A 17,532-nucleotide genomic window follows, 5' to 3' on the forward strand; every position below is an offset into this window, starting at 1 on the left:
TAGAACCAGGATGTGCGAGAGTTTCAGTGGTGCTCCCCTGAATACTAGGATTTCCTCTGGATTTGGGTAGCACTGGGAGTGGGGTGGGCAGACTTAAAAATGGTAAATGAGGGCACTAGTGATGAATGGCCATAGAAAGAACAGTACGTTATGTACTCCTGAGCCTGTCTCCAGGAATGTATGCCTTCTAAGGGCCCCTTCCACACTGTCCCTATATCCCAGGATCTGATCTCAGATTTCTTATTCCAGATTATCTGGCAGTGGAGACTCAAATAATACAGTTCAAAACAGATGATCTGGGATCAGATCCTGGGATGCAGAGTAGTGTGTATCAGTGCAATTTGCTGGCCAACTTGCTTACCATCCAATTAACTGACTTCAGCCAAAGTTGTTTCTGCTTTAGTAGCGGCTCTTGTCTTTATTTACATTTCATTCATTGCATTAACACTTACTCGTTAGTATGGTCAGATGCAAGGGGAGAAGAGCCAAGAGCAAAAACAAATGGTGTCTGCTATATTTATACCCCACTGTTAACACCTGGTTGATTCAGTGTCCAGCCTCCTAGTCTATTGCAACATCTTCCTTGTCTGTTCCACACATGCTTCATAATGCTCCACAACTTAACTCTTTCACAGCTAGCAGCATGGACATTTTAAACTTGTACATTAAATATACTGACTTTACACAGATAGTGTGGAAGCGGCCTAAGTCTCTAGCCTTTAACAGCGGAGAATGGTAATTCTGCCTTTCTCCACTGGTATTAACTTTGTCACCATCTACAGTATTTAACTGTAGTTATGTCTATTATTTATTTATTTATTTATTTCTTGCATTTATTAACCGCCACTCTCAGCCCTAGGGCGACTCGTGGCGGTGTACAATACAAAAAAGACACTTTACAAAGCAATCAGGACAACAAACTAACATCACTAATACACAACATTTAAATTACACTAAAAATCCGCTGCGTCATATTATGGAATCATAATCAATCTCGTAGTCATAAATTCATTCCGGTTGTCATTTCCAGTAACATAGCACTCAGTTGAAAGCCTGCTCGAAGAGCCACGTCTTCAGGCCCTTACGAAAGGCCATGAGGGAGGGCACCTGTCTGATGTCAGCAGGGAGGGAGTTCCACAGCCGGGGGGCCACCACCGAGAAGGCCCTCTCTCTCGTCCCCGCCAGACGTGCCTGTGAGGCAGGCGGGATCGAGAGAAGGGCCTCCCCAGATGATCTCAAGGTCCTCGTGGGCTCGTAGGCCGAGATGCGGTCCGTGAGGTATTTTGGGCCGGAACCGTTTAGGGCTTTGTAGGATAACACCAGCACCTTAAATTGGGCCCGGTAGCAAATCGGCAGCCAGTGGAGCTGGAACAACAAGGGCGTTGTGTGCTCCCTGCGTCCTGCTCCTGTTAACAACATGGCTGCCGCGCGCTGGACGAGCTGAAGCTTCCGGGCCGTCTTTAAGGGCAGCCCCACGTAGAGAGCGTTACAGTAGTCAAGACGGGATGTGACCAGAGCGTGTACCACCGTGGCCAAGTCAGACTTCCCAAGGTACGGGCGCAGCTGGCGCACAAGCCGAAGCTGTGCAAATGCTCCCCTGGTCACCGCTGAAACCTGGGGATCCAGGCTCAACGATGAATCCAGGATCACACCCAAGCTGCGAACCTGCGCCTTCAAGGGGAGTGCGACCCCATCCAGCACAGGCTGTAACCCTATACCCTGCTCGGCCTTGCGACTGACCAGGAGTACCTCTGTCTTGTCTGGATTTAATTTCAGTTTGTTCGCCCTCATCCAGACCATTACAGCGGCCAGGCACCGGTTCAGGACTTCGACAGCCTCCTTAGTAGCAGGTGGAAAGGAGTGACAGAGCTAGACATCATCTGCGTACAGATGACACCGCACCCCGAAACTCCGGATGATCTCACCCAGCGGCTTCATGTAGATATTAAACAGCATGGGGGACAATATAGAGCCCTGTGGAACCCCACAGGTCAAAGGCTGTGGGGTTGAACAGGAGTCCCCCAATAACACCTTCTGGGTACGACCCTCCAGAAATGACTGGAGCCACCGCAAAGCAGTGCCCCCAAGACCCATTTCCGCAAGGCGCCCCAGAAGGATACCGTGGTCGACGGTATCGAAGGCCGCTGAGAGGTCCAGGAGCACCAACAGGGACACACTCCCCCTGTCTAGCTCCCGGCGCAGATCATCCACTAAGGCGACCAAGACCGTCTCGGTACCATGTCCCGGTCTGAAACCAGACTGTGCCGGATCCAGATAATCCGTGTCTCTCAAGAATACCTGGAGTTGTGAGGCCACCACGCTTTCCATGACTTTGCCCAAGAAGGGAAGATTGGAAACAGGCCGAAAGTTGTCAAATTTAGTGGGGTCCAGTGATGGTTTTTTCAACAGCGGCTTTATAATAGCCTGTTTTAGGCTCGCTGGAATCTTGCCTTCCCGAAGGGAGGCATTAACCACCACCGTTACCCACTCAGCCAATCCCCCTCTGGCCTCCTTCAGAAGCCAGGATGGGCAGGGGTCTAGGATGGACGTGGTGGGCCTCATTCCTCCAAGTATCTTGTCCACATCCTCGGGCTTCACAAGCTGAAAAGAATCCATCAAAACAGGACAAGCAGGTGCTCGTGTCACATCCACAGAGACTGCATTTAATATGGTGTCCAGCCCAGAACGGATCAAAGCGACTTTGTCTGCAAAGAACCGAGCAAATGCTTCACAGCGCGTGGCCGAATTGTCAGGGCTCCCGCCTGAGGTGGCGGGAGTCAAAAGACCTCTGACAATCCGAAACAACTCCGCCGGACGGTTTTTTGCAGACGCAATAGTGGCCGCAAAGAAAGTTTTCTTTGCGGCTTTTATTGCCGCGGCATATGCCCTTAGAAAGGACACAAACCGTGCTCGGTTTGGCTCGCTTGGGTCCGAGCGCCACACGCTCTCTAGTTCCCTCTTCCTTCGCTTCATCGCTGCCAGCTCCTCAGTGAACCAAGGAGCTGGTTTAGCTCGGTTACTTGAGAGGGGACGTTCCGGAGCGATCATGTCAATTGCCCTGGTCATCTCCCCATTCCAGAGAGCGACCAAGGCCTCGACATGATCACCTGCCGAGGTAGCGGGAAAGTCCCCAAGAGCCATCAGGAATCCATTCGGATCCATAAGCCTCCTGGGGCGGACCATCTTAATGGGTCCTCCACCTTTGCGGAGGTTAGGGGGCGCAGTGAGCCTAAATCTGATCAGGAAGTGGTCGGTCCATGGCAACGGAGAGATGAACAACTCCTCCACCCCGCCACCCTGCTCCCATCCCTGGCAGAAAACCAAGTCCAATGTATGTCCAGCACAGTGGGTGGGGCCAGTTATTCGTTGGGACAGCCCCATGGTTGCCATGGCGGACATGAAGTCCTGAGCCGCTCCTGTGAGGGTCGCCTCGGCATGGATGTTGAAGTCCCCCAGCACAAGAAGCCGTTGAGACTCCAACGCCAGGCTCGAGACCACCCCCGCTAGCTCAGGTAGGGAGACTGTAGTGCAGCGAGGTGGACGGTACACTAACAGAATCCCTATTCTGTCCCGGTCACCCACCCTCAGGTGGACGCATTCAAAATTTGTGGTCTGCGGGATGGGGCTCCTGGTCAGACGGATGGAATCTCTATAGACCACTGCGACCCCGCCTCCCCGTCCTCCGGATCTCAGTTGGTGCTGTACGGAGAAGCCTGGAGGACAAAGCTGGGTCAGATTTACGCCTCCAGCTTCATCCAACCAGGTCTCCGTAATGCACGCCAGATCTGCCCGCTCCTCCAGGATTAGGTCCTGGATCCAGGTCGTTTTTCCGTTGACAGATCTGGCGTTCAGCAGCACCACCTTCAATCCCGAGGGCCCGCTCACCTGGTTACACCAATTTACCTTAGGAGACCGGTTGGGAATTGTTAATGTAGATAAACGGTCCGAATTAGGCCAAATTCGAGGTCTCCTTTTTCCGCATCTCCTCCTCCCCACCACGACCTCTATGGGGGCCCCTCGGCTAGTGGAACACCTCCCCCCCTCCATGCCGCGATCTAATATCAAGGTCTTATTTCCTGCTTCATCAGTTGTTTGATTTGTTGGTCCCTGCCAACACCCTTGCTCCCCTTCCTCCCCCTTCCCCGCCCCATTTTTGTCCACAGGCTCCAGCCCGCCTCCTCCCCTGACCCTTCCGCTAGTCAGTAGCAACAGGGATAGTACCAACAGGGGGGTGGGGGACCTCATGGATAACAATAGCTACCTCACTTAAATCATTTATCATTTTGGGTACCAGCTCTTTCCATTATGATTTTGCTCTATAGGGCTGGAAGACATCTGCTTATTTGTTACATCTTTCTTGCATCCTTAACTCAGTCACAGACATAGCTGTTTTTGCTACCATTTTTCTTACATGTAATGAAGTGTTCTTGGAGCAGAGAAAATGAAATGCTCAACTGAGTTCTTTTTGTTAACAACGACAAAAATCCTTTTGAACCTCCTGTACTAAATTTATTCATTGGAGGAGTTCCTGCAAACAAGAAGTGGCTTAATGTTCAAGCATTCATATCCGGGTTTCAGCATTTTTCATAGGGACAGGATGCTGCTTCCTCTGAATACTTCCTGAATGATAAATGCGCTCAGGCATTCACATAAGGCCTTCCGTTTGGCCCAAAAATACCTGGTATTTGGCCAGTTGCAATTAAAATGTATGATGCTGTACTTTGAGCAGGTATGCTTGACTTGAGATCTTGTACTCCTATAAGAGTTCAAAATAATCAGGAACTTAGAATGTTCAGGGTTTTTTTTACAGGAAGTCTCTAATGATAGTTGACTATGAATAGAAGCCATATACATGTGTGAGTTTTAACATCAGCAGAGTTTAACATTGGAGTTTAATATCAGGCGGTAACTAGTTGGTCCTGTGACTCATATGTCATCTTCAAGGCAAATAATACCAAAATGATTGCCTATAAACAATTTGTAGTAGTGTTTTACCAGAAATGTATGTTGAATTACTGTTACCACACCAGAAATATATTTTTTTTATTTTTAAAAGATTTCTAGTTAGATGTATAAAACATTTTTATCAACCCAGTTTGCAAGTAATGTGTCAATATGCCTATAAAGCTAATTCACTTCTAAAGAGCTCTCATTACAATGATACTTTGAATCATATAGTTTCATCTGCATATGTTATAGGCACACACTTGTTTTTATCGCTGGTCTTTTAATAACTGCCAATTTTCTCAAATGTTTTGGTATTTTTCTTGCAATATTGTGGTCTGGTCCGGTACAGAAGGAGGTCCATGGGGATGACACTGCAAGCTATCACACTGAATGACACCAATTCTACTGAAATCATTGGCTAGGGCTTTAGGGGAATTGGGCTCAGTGAAGCAGCGAAGTGATTGATTCAATGACCTCTATGAGCCAGAATATTTCAGAACACATGAAGAGAACCAAAAAAAGATCCCTCCACCACAATTGTAATTAATTTTATGATCTAACTAGCTGTCCCCTGCCACATGTTGCTGTGGCCCAGTCTGTTGATCTGGCAAATAAAGTAATGAGAAAGTGTTGGTTTCTAATATATGTAATTTCTTTCTGCTTGTGGGTAAACAGTATTTCTTGCTGTTTCTTTGTCAGTGTTGATGTGGAGAGTGCCTGATTTGCCCACCCTGGAACATGGAACATATAGTTGTCCTTCTTTAAGGGTCCGTTTCAAATCTATGATACTATATCTCTGTGTGTGAATCATATCTATCTATCTATCTATCTATCTATCTATCTATCTATCTATCTATGTCTATGGCTGGATGGGTCTTTGTGAGGAGGACTCTGATTACATTTTCTTGCCCTGATGAAGGGAGCTGGATTGGATGGCCTCAAGTATTTTCTGTTGGTCATGGGGGTTCTGTGTGGGAAGTTTGCCCTGATTCTGTCGTTCGTGGGGTTCAGAATGCTATTTGATTGCAGGTGAACCATAAATCCCAGTAACGAAAACTCCCAAATGTCAAGGTCTATTTTCCCCAAACTCCATCTGTGTTCATATTTCTGTGTATTGAGTGCTTGTGCCAAGTGTGGTCCAGATCCATCATTGTTTGAGTCTGTAGTGGTCTCTGGATGTAGGTGGAACTACAACTCCAAAACTGAAGGTCAATGGCCCACCAAACCTTTCCAATATTTTCTGATGGTCAGGGGATTCCTGTATGCCAAGTGTGGTTCAATTCCATCGTTGGTGGAGTCCAGAATGCTCTTTGAATATAGGTGACCTATAAATCCCAGCAGTTACAACTCCCAAATGACAAAATCATAATTTTTTGAGTGATGGTCACTCCTTGTGTTGTGAGACATTTTTTTGCCAAATTTGGTGTGATTTCGTTCATTGGTTCTTTTGTTTTTAAGGCAGTCATTATGCACAGAGCCATCTAGTCCAGCCCCTTCTGGCATAAGGGAAAAGCACAATCAAACCACTCCTGAGAGATGGCCATTCAGCCTCAGTATAATACTAATAATACTACTACTACTACTACTACTACTACTAATAATAATAATAATAATAATAATAGAAGAATCCTAGTATAGAAGAGACCTGAAGGGGCCATCCAGACCAGCCCCTTTTGGGAAATGGGAGAAGCACAATCTAACAACTCCTGAGAGATAGCCAGCTTCAGGTTAATAATAAGAATATGAACAACAATAATAATAGCAGTCCACTTACATCTGGAGAACACTGTGAACCAACAGAAAGATGACAAAATTTGAACACGGTGGAGTTTGGGGAAGACCTTGACATTTGGGAGTTGCTTGTGGGGGGGGGGGGGGGGCTTGGCTCTTTCACCCCACGTAGGACAGAAGGGGAAAGAAGGGAGGGAAAGACAGAAGATAAGGGGAAGAAGGAAACGGAAGGAAGGGGAAGGGTAGGAGGGAGGAGAAACAGAAGGGGAAGAAGGGAGGGAAGGAAAGAACAGGCAGAAGAGAACAAAGAAGGAAAGGAAGGACAGAAGATAAGGTGAAGAAGGGAAGAATGGAAAGGAAAGGTAGGACAGAAGGGGAAGGGAAGGGAGGGAGGGAGGAAGGAAGGAAAGAACAGAAGATAAAGTAAAGGAAGGAAGGAAGGAAGGAAAGACAGGATAAGGGGAAGAAGAAGGAAGGAAGGAAGGAAAGGGGAGGGGAGGAAAAACAAAAGATAAGGGAAGGAAGGATCGGAGCACTGTGGCTGCCCCATGAGCTACGGGGGGGGGGGGGGGGTGAAAGAGAGGGAAGAGAGGCGTGCTGCATCGGAAGGCCGGACGGGGCTTGGTGCAGGGCCTCTGGGAGACCTCTTGGGGGGAACGAAGGGAGGGAGGGAGGAGGCCCGGGCCCAAAACGGCTATGTGGTGAGGGCCAAATCTCTGGCGACGGTTCAGAAGCAGGAGTCCTCTCTGCCTGCAACTCCTCCTGGGAAACGCGGGAGGCCTCTCCCAGGCGCAGTTGCTACGGCAGGCTCAGCACCAGCAGCAGGGCGACGGAGTGGAGAAGGCGCCTCCTGCTTCTGCTCCCTCGCTCGAAGAGGCCCCCCTGTCTCCGTCGGTCAGGCGGGTGTTTCAGATCTTAAATTTTGGTGGAGCTGTGGCTGGCTCCGGGAGGCCCAGCAGCCGTTGCCCTGCTGCTGAACCTTTGAACCGTTGATGGTTCAATGCTATGGAATCCTGGTATTTATAGTTTGGTAAGGCACCAGCACTCTGTCAGAGGAGGCTAAAGGCCTTGTAAAACTACAGCTCCCATGATTCCATGGCTTTGAGTCATGGCAATTAAGGGGGCGTCAAACTGCAAAGTAGATGTACTCTGGGATTCCATACCCAAGGAGGTTAGGCTGGCCCCGTATCTTAGAATCATAGAATCAAAGAGTTGGAAGAGACCTCATGGGCCATCCAGTCCAACCCCCTGCCAAGAAGCAGGAATATTGCATTCAAATCACCCCTGACAGATGGCCATCCAGCCCCCGTTTAAAAGCTTCCAAAGAAGGAGCCTCCACCACACTCCGGGGCAGAGAGTTCCACTGCTGAACGGCTCTCACAGTCAGGAAGTTCTTCCTCATGTTCAGATGGAATCTCCTCTCTTGTGTGCTCTCTGCAAGCAGCCAAAACAGTACTGTTTTGCAAGGCATTCAGTGCTTGAAATTGCTTTTTGTTTTAAGACTGGATTCTAAAATGGTTTTTAGTCTGCTACTTGGAGTTTTTAATGAGTATTTTAATCTGTCTGTATTATTTTAATTGTTTCTTTATTTGTTTATCACCTTGGGATTCTTTGTGAGAGGCAATACATAAATTCTTTGAATGAAGAAATAAAATAGTAACACATCACAAACCCTAGGATTCCACAGGATGGGAGCACGGCAGTTACGTGGAATAATAACACTCAAACTGTTTAGTGTAAATACATCCCTGTTCTTCGGTGATTGCCTTGTCCCTAGTGTATCATCTTTAGAAAAGCTCAGTAAAATGTCACCCACATACCCTGAAGGCAGCTATTTTACAGTGACTCTACACATCACTCTTGTTTTCTGGTTGATGAACACTAAGTAGCTTGTGAGAGCACAGTACATTCATCGTTTTGAAGTGGCAGCGTATTGAGAGCGGATGCCTCAGCTCCTCCCTGACTTCTTATCCACGATACTCCTTGGCAGGAGAACAATGTATACCTTCAGCTCAAAATGACAAGGAGCTTCCATTTGTTGTCTCTGGTTTCTCGTTTCTTCCTATGGTCTTGGACATTTCTGAATGATCACAGGATTAGATTTGGAAGGGGCCCCATGGGCCATCAAATCATAGAATCATAGAATAATAGAGTTGGAAGAGACCACATGAGGCATGCAATCCAACCTGCTGTCATGCAGGAAAAACACAAAGTACCCTGACAGATGGCCATCCAGCCTCTGCTTAAAAGCTTCCAAGGAAGGAGCTTCCACCACACTCCAAGGCAGAGAGTTCCACTGCTATTACTGTCAGGAAGTTTTTAATGCTCAAGTAGAAGCTCCTTTCCTGTAATTTTAACCTATTGTTCCGTGTCCTAGTTCCCAGGCCAGCTGAAAACAAGCCTGCCCCCTCTTCCTTGTGGCACCCTTTCACATATTTATACATGGCTATCATGTCTCCTCTCAGCCTTTTCTTCTGCAGGCTAAACATAACCAGTTCTTTAATAAGACACCCCTCATAGGACATAGTCTCCAGACCTTTGGTCATTTAGTCCCTCTTCTCTGGACACCTTGTCAATATCTCTTTTGAACTGTGTTTCCCATAATTGGACACAGTAATTTAGAATTCCGATCTTTGGTAGTATTAGCTATTACTCCTGATTTAGTGTCATCTGCAGACTTGACAAGCATGCCCTCTAAACCTTCATCTAAGTAATTAATAAAGATGTTGAACAGTTCTGGGCCCAGGACCGAACTCTGCGGCACTCCACTAGTCACTTCAATCCAGGATGAAGAGGAACCATTGGTGAGTACCCTTTGGGTTGGTCACTTAATCAATTACGAATCCACCTAACAGTAACATTGCCTAGTCCACATTTGACTAGTTTGTTTGCAAGAAGGTCATGGGAGACCATGTTGAAGGCCTTACTGAAATAAAAATATGCTACATCTACAGCATTCCCTGCATCTACCAAGCTTGTAACTTTATCAAAAAAGAGATACGATTAGTCTGGTATGACTTGTTTTTGAGAAATCCATGTAGACTTTTAGTAATGACAGCATTCCTTTCTAAGTGATTGTAGACTGCCTCCTTAATGATCTGCTCCAGAATCTTTCCTGGTATTGATGTCAGGCTCACTCAATGTAGGATCCCCAGCTAAAGCTTCCCCAGCAGATAGATGTCCAGCCTCTTTTTGAGATATCTAGAGAAGGAAAAACTCACTACCTCCCAAGACAACTGATTCCATTGTCAAACTATTCCCACTATCAAGAAGTTACTTTCGATTTTCAATCAAAATCTACTTGAACATAAATCCATTAGACCTCTGAGCAGCAAAGAGTAAGCCTATTCCTCCTCTTTGTGGCAACCCTTGAGGTTTTTAAAGAGTGTAACCTAGGAAATAATGAACAATGTAGAACAATTTCCCACATAATTTTTAATATAATGTACTTCTGTAGCATTCATGTAAGTAAAAAGCTATTCCTAACTCTACACCCCCATCTAGTGGAAACAAAACATAATCGAGCCAGTTGTCTCCTAGTTTCAATACCTTAAAAGCCTTTCTGCATGATCATTTTATCTCTAGAAGAACATTTTGAGCTAGTAGAGACTGAGAAGAAGCAGCACCAAGATATCCCTCCATAGTGATAGGGAGTATACAGCCACCCAGAAGAATCATCATGATTCTTTGGGCAGCTCTGAAAGGTTGATGAACTTTGGACAAGTGCTCTCGTGTAACTCTGACAGGGCTCCACCAAGTGAACATCACCTTGAGTCGCCTGCGGGCTGAGAAGGGCGGTATACAAATATAGTAAATAAATAAATAAATACATGGAACATGCTACATTATCTTATAACATCTCATAGATTTGTAGATTCTTGGACAGAATTTAAATTACCATTTTGCTCCTGTTTGCGACCATCATGCTCATGGCAGTTCTACCTAAAGAGATACTGGCCAATTATAGGAGGTGACACTTATTTGCATTGTGGTTGGACAGGGTCAGCAATGAGAAGCCCAGGGAGCAAGCAGGAAAGGGCCGTGACTCACTGGGTAATCTTGAAGAAGTCATATTCTTTCAGCCTAAGAGGAACGTCAAGGCAACCCCCTTTGAATAAATCTTGCCCAGAAAGCCACATGATAGGGTCACCATAAAATACCCAACAATGTCAGCAACCTGGCCACATCAATAGCCAAGGGAAGGTAAACCCCACTTTCATTGCCATTACACAATCATAGCTTGGGACCACTAAACAACCTACACACCTTAGCAAATTTCCATTTTAACTACGTACAACTCTCCAGTCAGTCTCTCATGTTGAGTGTAGCTGTAGAGAGCTGTAAGTCCTTGAGCAACCACATATATATTCACTCTCTCTCCCACACACTTAACTTGGAGATAAGCAGTACTCCATGATAAGCTAACTAGCAAAAGTGGCCAGGTGGAATTTTCTCACTAAACAGTAAGCCATAGATAGACCTCCTTGATTCTCCTTCTTTCAGTATGGCTAACAGGTTCCTATACAATGTATTATCTGTTATAGGAATACTTATATTGAGTATGGGGAAAAAATAGAGGTAATATGACAACCATCTTCAAACATCTGAAGGACGGTCACATGGAAAATGGAACAAATTTGCTTTCTCCCCTTGTCATTTATTGGTAGGGATTTCCCAGCAGGGCATAAGAGCTGGGCTGGAGATCTGGGTGGTTGCACTAACCAGAGTTCCCCTCTTGGGTTGCTTCAAGGGCAAAAGTATGATAGCTGGGACCCAACGCTACGCTAATTGTGTAACGCGGCTCTGAATTAAGGAAGGGAAGAGGTGCACGAGAGAGTGGAGCAGCTGTGTCAGAGTCCTAGGAACATTGTTCATCAGAAAGGGGGAGAGGAAACATTTCTACCCTGTTTATCATTTTTGTAAGCCATTGTTTATCATTTAACAGTAAATAACTCTAACGTTACCTCACTTGCAGTATGCTTGGCTGTTTGTTGTGTCCCCCCTTTCTGTCCCCCCCCCCCTTTCTCACCGTGTTGCGCACATCTTCCCTTCATTAATTCTGCCCCGCATTGCGCAACCAGTGTAGGCTCCCGGCTACTAGCATAGGGTCCCAGCTATCATACTTTTGGCGCTTCAAGAAAGGTACATCCTTGGAGTAGAGATTTGCCCCCCATCCCACCCCCTTAGAATAGACTCTTATTACATTAATGTCTGGGTGAATCACACTTTCTCGACCTCAAGTCATGATTGCTGGGCTACATAGGAAGTTTGCAGACAACTCCTTCCTTTAAAGCAGGCATGGGGAACCTTCGGCCCTCCAGGTGTGGTGGACTTCAACTCCCATAATTCCTTGAGGCCAAGGTAAGCCTTTGGGGCGAATGCCGAGCCTCAAGGAATTGTGGGAGTTGAAGTCCACCACACCTGGAGGGCCGAAGGTTCCTGACCCCTGCTTTAAAGTAATGCTTAATGAATTGTTGTCTGGAGGGAGTCACACACTCTCAGCTCCAGGAAGGCACAGGAAATTCCACTCATTAATTGTGTCATCACATCCGGAGGCCTACATTTTATTACATGTCTTGTATTAGAAGTTAAGCTTTGACCTAACGTTAAGCTTTAAGCTCTTGCAATTATATTGGGGAGAGGCTCTCTTGTTTCAGGCCTCAAGTTAGGCTTTAAATCTTGCCATTTTTTTGGGAGGCATCTATCTTGTTCTAGGCTTCGTGATCAGCTTTATAGCATTTGCCTGTATATTAGGAAGCCTTCATTTGAAGGTCTCCATTTTGTTCAGACCTCATGTTGAGCTTCATGCCTTTGGGCTGTTGTTGCCTCAGGCTGGGACTATTCTGGAGGGGGCCATGTGGTCTTCCCCTGTCTCAGAGAGGCCTTGAGGTGGAGGCAGCACCAGGCCAGTGGTGGTGGAGCTAGCACCAGGTTGGCAATAGTGGAGCCAGCACCAGGCCGGCAGCAGCGGGGACAGCCCAGCAGGCCACCCCCCCCCAGATAGTCTCCATGGTAACACGGGCTCATGCTCCTCCTCCCAACCCCTCCCTCCCCCTCCTTCCCTCCTCCCCCTCAGGCTGCGCCACTCAGGGATGGCGAAGGAGGCGGTCAGCTTGCCCACCCACAGGAGCAGGGCACCCGAAGCAGAGACCAAAGGAATCCTGTAATACCCGGCATATAAGATGACTCCTCATTTTGGAGACAATTTTCTTGGGTTCAAAGATCGTCTTATATGCCGGAAAATATGTTAATTCCCTGAAAGGCACAGAAGTTAAGCAGTCACACGCTCTCAGTCATACAGTAAGATACACAGACTCAGATTAAATATAAATCTCATTATCTTACTTATATTCATTATGGTGAATATCCTGGCAGTGTCTTTCAGGGCTGTGCTTTTGTTTTATGGCAAGCTTCATCCATTTGGGGGATTGTAATCCCCAAAAACTCAATTTAAAAAACTTAAGTTTAAATACAATATTTACAGGTATATAACAATCATGATAACTTGTGCTTGCTTTAAAAGTTTATACTTTATTTTCTCTTAAACTATCAAGTAATTTTTGAATAATCAGGTACCAGATTATAGATATTTAATGTAGTTTCTAAAAAATGGATAATATGTATGGGTCATTGATCTTGAGGAGTCGGAGACGACTGAACGAATGAACAACAACAACATTGATCTTGATTTTTAGATATTTCAAAATGCAGTATCTTTTATTCTAATCAACATTTTTTGTGATATTTGAACACAGTTATAGATTTTATTATGTAGTTTCATTTATTTTTTATTTCATTATTTTATTATTTTTAGTGGTTCAGGAACTGCAAGAGTTTCTCCCTATTGATTGTGGCCATTTAAAATCCAACTTGAACAAGTGCACAGAACTTTACAAGTAATTCCATCAAGATACTGAAACACTGATGGAAGAATCTGATCTGTGACGTAGAAACAGGAAAAAGATTGCGCCTGCAGAAAAACCATCAAATGCACTGGAAGCATATCTTGTCTGTGATGGATAGTTTTTTTTCTGAATGTGAAGAAACTTCTTCAGATTTCTGCAACATTGCCAGTGTCAACAGCTACAAATGAAAGGTAGTTTTCAACTCTTAAATATTTGAAAACATACATGAGAAGCACAATGGGACAAGAAGGATTGACTGGATGTGCACTCTTGAGTGTCCACCAAAGTTTATCAATGGAGCCTGGTGATGGCTGACAGGGAGCTCTGGTGTGGACTGGTCCATGAGGTCACGAAGAGTCAGAAACGACTGAAAAAATAAACAACAACAACATGGCAGTGTAGAAGGGGGCTGTATCTCTTAAAACTGTAGTATTAATATTTGCCAGGTTTATCACTGTTACAATTTCATTGGCATCAACAGAGAAGAAAAAATGTGATTAAAATATATACAATACTTTCAGACTTGGACAGTTGGGGCTGAATATTTAATATTTATTGACATATATAACAAACCTTCTTGATCATAGAGAAATTGGACCAGAGGAAATAAATAATCTCTTAAGATATATTTTTTAATTTCAATAATTGATTCTATATTTCAACAGGGCAGATCATATTGCATTAACATAATCCATCTGGAGAAGATAGTATTACTACAGCTGCTTGCCCAGTCATTAATTATTACAGTACACTTTTGATTCAAGGTGTAACACAAAGGTTTTTAATAACTGCATGCTTCATTTCAGGTTATCACAGTAAGAAATGTATTAATATTTAAATGTATTTGATTCCTCATTTGGCACAAGTATAAAATTTCTTATATAAGGACCATCCTAGATTTTACCAATGCAAATTAATGATTTTCATAATCATTATTATACTTAATCATTCCTAAAATGAAAGCTGTCACAGAGAAAAATGTAGGAAAAGAATTGCCTTAGTTTAAAAGAATTTAGAGGGATGATAGATGTCAGCAAAAAAAGTTATGCAAGAAGTCTAAGAACAAAGCATAAAATGAATGCACTATATTGTTTAAGTTTTAAAAAACACACCCTTAATTGCTGTCAGTTGCACGCTGATCTTAAGAGGCCTTGTAGGGTTGATGTCGGTTTGATGGGAGAAGTCACTTGACCTATGGTCTATTTTCAGTTCAAGGTGTGGCTAGGTTATATTTACATCATTACTGTTGTAGTAGAGCCTGCGAGTAACGTGGCAAACAGTGGTTTGGGCGCTAGAAGGGGGAAAAGGGTTATTTGAGAGCAAGAGTTTGATAAGGAACAGCAGAGGAAGAGGATCCAGGATATGCTCACAGCTCCTACAGTCGAGGACTCATTTGAGGGTTTCTCTGGGGATGATGGATCAACAAGTGAAGAGGAGGAGGGAAACATCATGGATTGGTCTAAGGGAAGGAAAGGTGTTACTCGGGAGCAGGAGCCTGATGAGGAGCAACAGAGGAAGTGGATCCAGGATATACTTACTGCTTCTACAGATGAGGAATCATTTGTGGGTTTCTCTGGGGGTGATGGGTCAAGGAGTGATGAAAACGGGGATGACACATTGGACTGGACTAAGGTAAAAGAGGTACAAGCTGTTTGTGCGGAGCCAATGTCTAGTGATACATTTGTAGGGTTCTCTGGTAATGAGGACTGGCAATCGGGGAATACATCTGAGTCTAGGGGGGATCTAAGTCTTGACAGAAGATGGAGAAGGTGGAGAGATGGGAGTAGGAGTTCACGTGTGGAGTCAAGAACAGCTGCAAGGGATAATGATGGGGTGGAGGTCAGCTCATCTTCTGATGATGATGTGTAAGATAAAAGTAGGTTCAGAAATGGTGAATCTTTGCAGAAGGCAACGTGTTGGTTTACGTTCGTGCATTGAGTACTGTCTGGACTTGTCGCTGCCTGTTCCATGTTCGGCTTTGGGTTTGGGATCTGCAGGTTGCTGCTCCTGTTCGTGTGTGCTTTCGACTCAGCTTGGATTCTCGTGAGTGTGGATTTCCCCCTTCCTTGACCTTGGACTGGCTTGACTATGATGCTGCTTCTGTGGACTTTGGAACTTCGCTACTTCGGATTCTGCTTGCTACAACCCTGGACTTCGCTCGACTCAGCTTGGATTCTCGTGAGTGTGGATTTTCCCCTTCCTTGACCTTGGACTGGCTTGACTACGATGCTGCTTCTGTGGACTTTGGAACTTTGCTACTTCGGATTCTGCTTGCTACGACCCTGGACTTCTCTGTTTTGTTAACCATCTGCATGCTGTGCCGTTTTGTGTGACTTTTGGAAGTACTTTGTTTAATCTAGTTCTTTTCTCTGGATGATCTGCATTATACTTTGGTTAACCTTTTTGAAGCAGGACTAGTTTTACCTTTGAGTTTTGACCAGAGGCATTGAGTTAAGTGTATTTGAGTCTTTTCCCATTGTTTAATAAACTCTGTTTTGGAACTAACTCTGAGTCTGGCCCTTTAAAGTGTCTATGTTCCGACAATTATAGATCACTTAATTATTACAGATTGTCTAGAGAGGATAGAAGTTGACCTCCCCTAGTGTTGTTGAGTTGACTGACTTGTATGTTTAAGCCATTTAAATTATTTTTAACCAACTTCATTTTGTTTTCTCAGCAGCTCTACCATTATGTACTTTCCTTTTGTTTCCCTGCTGCCTGTTGTTAACTGCTGTCAACCTGACATCAAGTTATTCTGACTTTATGAATGAGAGGCCTCCAAGTTACCCTGCAATCAATAGCCCTACTCGGGGTTTACAGACTGGAGGCTGTGCCTTCCCTGATTGAGTCTATCCACCTGGTATGAGGTCTCCCCCTTTTCCTACTGCCTTTTTTCACCAAGCATAGTATTTTCTAGTACATCATGTCTTCTCAAAATACATCCTTATATGGCAGCTTTAATCCGGACCTAAATTGTCATATAATCCAGTATTTGATTCCAGATTATCTGCTTCAAACTGGATTATATGAGTCTACACCATGCCATGTAAACCAGTTCAAAGCAGATAATCTGGAATCAGATACTTGATTATATGGCAGAGTAGACCCATCTTTAGATTAGTCATCTTGACTAAGAGCATAGGCTTGATTTGCTTTAGAACCCATTTATTATCTTTTTAGGAATCCACAGTATTTATTGGTATTAGTAGTATTAGTATTTATACCCTGCTTTTTCTCTGCCAAAGGAGACTCAAAGCAACTGACAATAAAAACCATAACAATGTGTGAGATAAAACCTAACACATGCAAACATTACAATAGAATTAAACATTGGAATCCATAGAACTCTACTCAAGCACCACATTTCACATGAGCTGATTTTCTGTTAGTTTTCTTCACTGCCTAATTTTTACAGTCATACATAGAAATGGGAACTATGATGGCATGGACAATCCTAGCATTAATATTCAATTATGCATATTTATCCTTCACAATTGTGTCTAGTTCCTTCATAGCCGCCATTCCAAGTCCCAATCTTTTTTCAATTTCTTGGCAGGAATCTCCATTCTGATTAATAACTTCATCAAAACATAGAAAATCTGGGACTATTTCAATGTCTTCATTTTTTGTTTTAAAGTCATACAAACCACTTGTAGCTATTATTTTTGTTTTCTTCTTGGCCAGCTATCAACCTGCCTTTGCATTCCATTATCGAATTCATGGTTGCAATGTGATCCATACTGCCACTTCCTTTCTTGAACCCAGCTTGGACGTCTGGAGTTTCTCATTCCATATATGATAAAAGACTTTCTTGTAGGATTTAGAGGATCACTTTACTTGCGTCGGAGATTAATGCAATCATCCTGTGATTATTGCAATTCCTGATCTCCCCCAAAACAGGAATGTATATTGAGCATTTCCATTCTGTAGGCCATCATTTTATTTCCTA

General features: G+C 44.5%; 1 long non-coding RNA gene across 2 annotated transcripts; it reads left to right on the top strand.

Moving 5' to 3' along the window:
* The first annotated feature begins 6,943 nt into the window (after positions 1 to 6,943).
* Positions 6,944 to 16,082, top strand: LOC132769973 (uncharacterized). 2 transcript variants are annotated; one of them, XR_010909690.1, is made up of 3 exons: positions 6,944 to 7,040; positions 13,493 to 13,774; positions 15,581 to 16,082. It is a non-coding gene; the product is annotated as an uncharacterized lncRNA (long non-coding RNA). The 2 variants fall into 2 exon arrangements; XR_010909689.1 differs by lacking the exon at positions 15,581 to 16,082 and having other exon boundaries at positions 13,493 to 15,320.
* Positions 16,083 to 17,532: the final 1,450 nt, after the last annotated feature.

This window comes from Anolis sagrei, chromosome 3, assembly GCF_037176765.1.
Source record: "Anolis sagrei isolate rAnoSag1 chromosome 3, rAnoSag1.mat, whole genome shotgun sequence".
Taxonomy (NCBI): Eukaryota; Metazoa; Chordata; class Lepidosauria; order Squamata; family Dactyloidae; genus Anolis; species Anolis sagrei.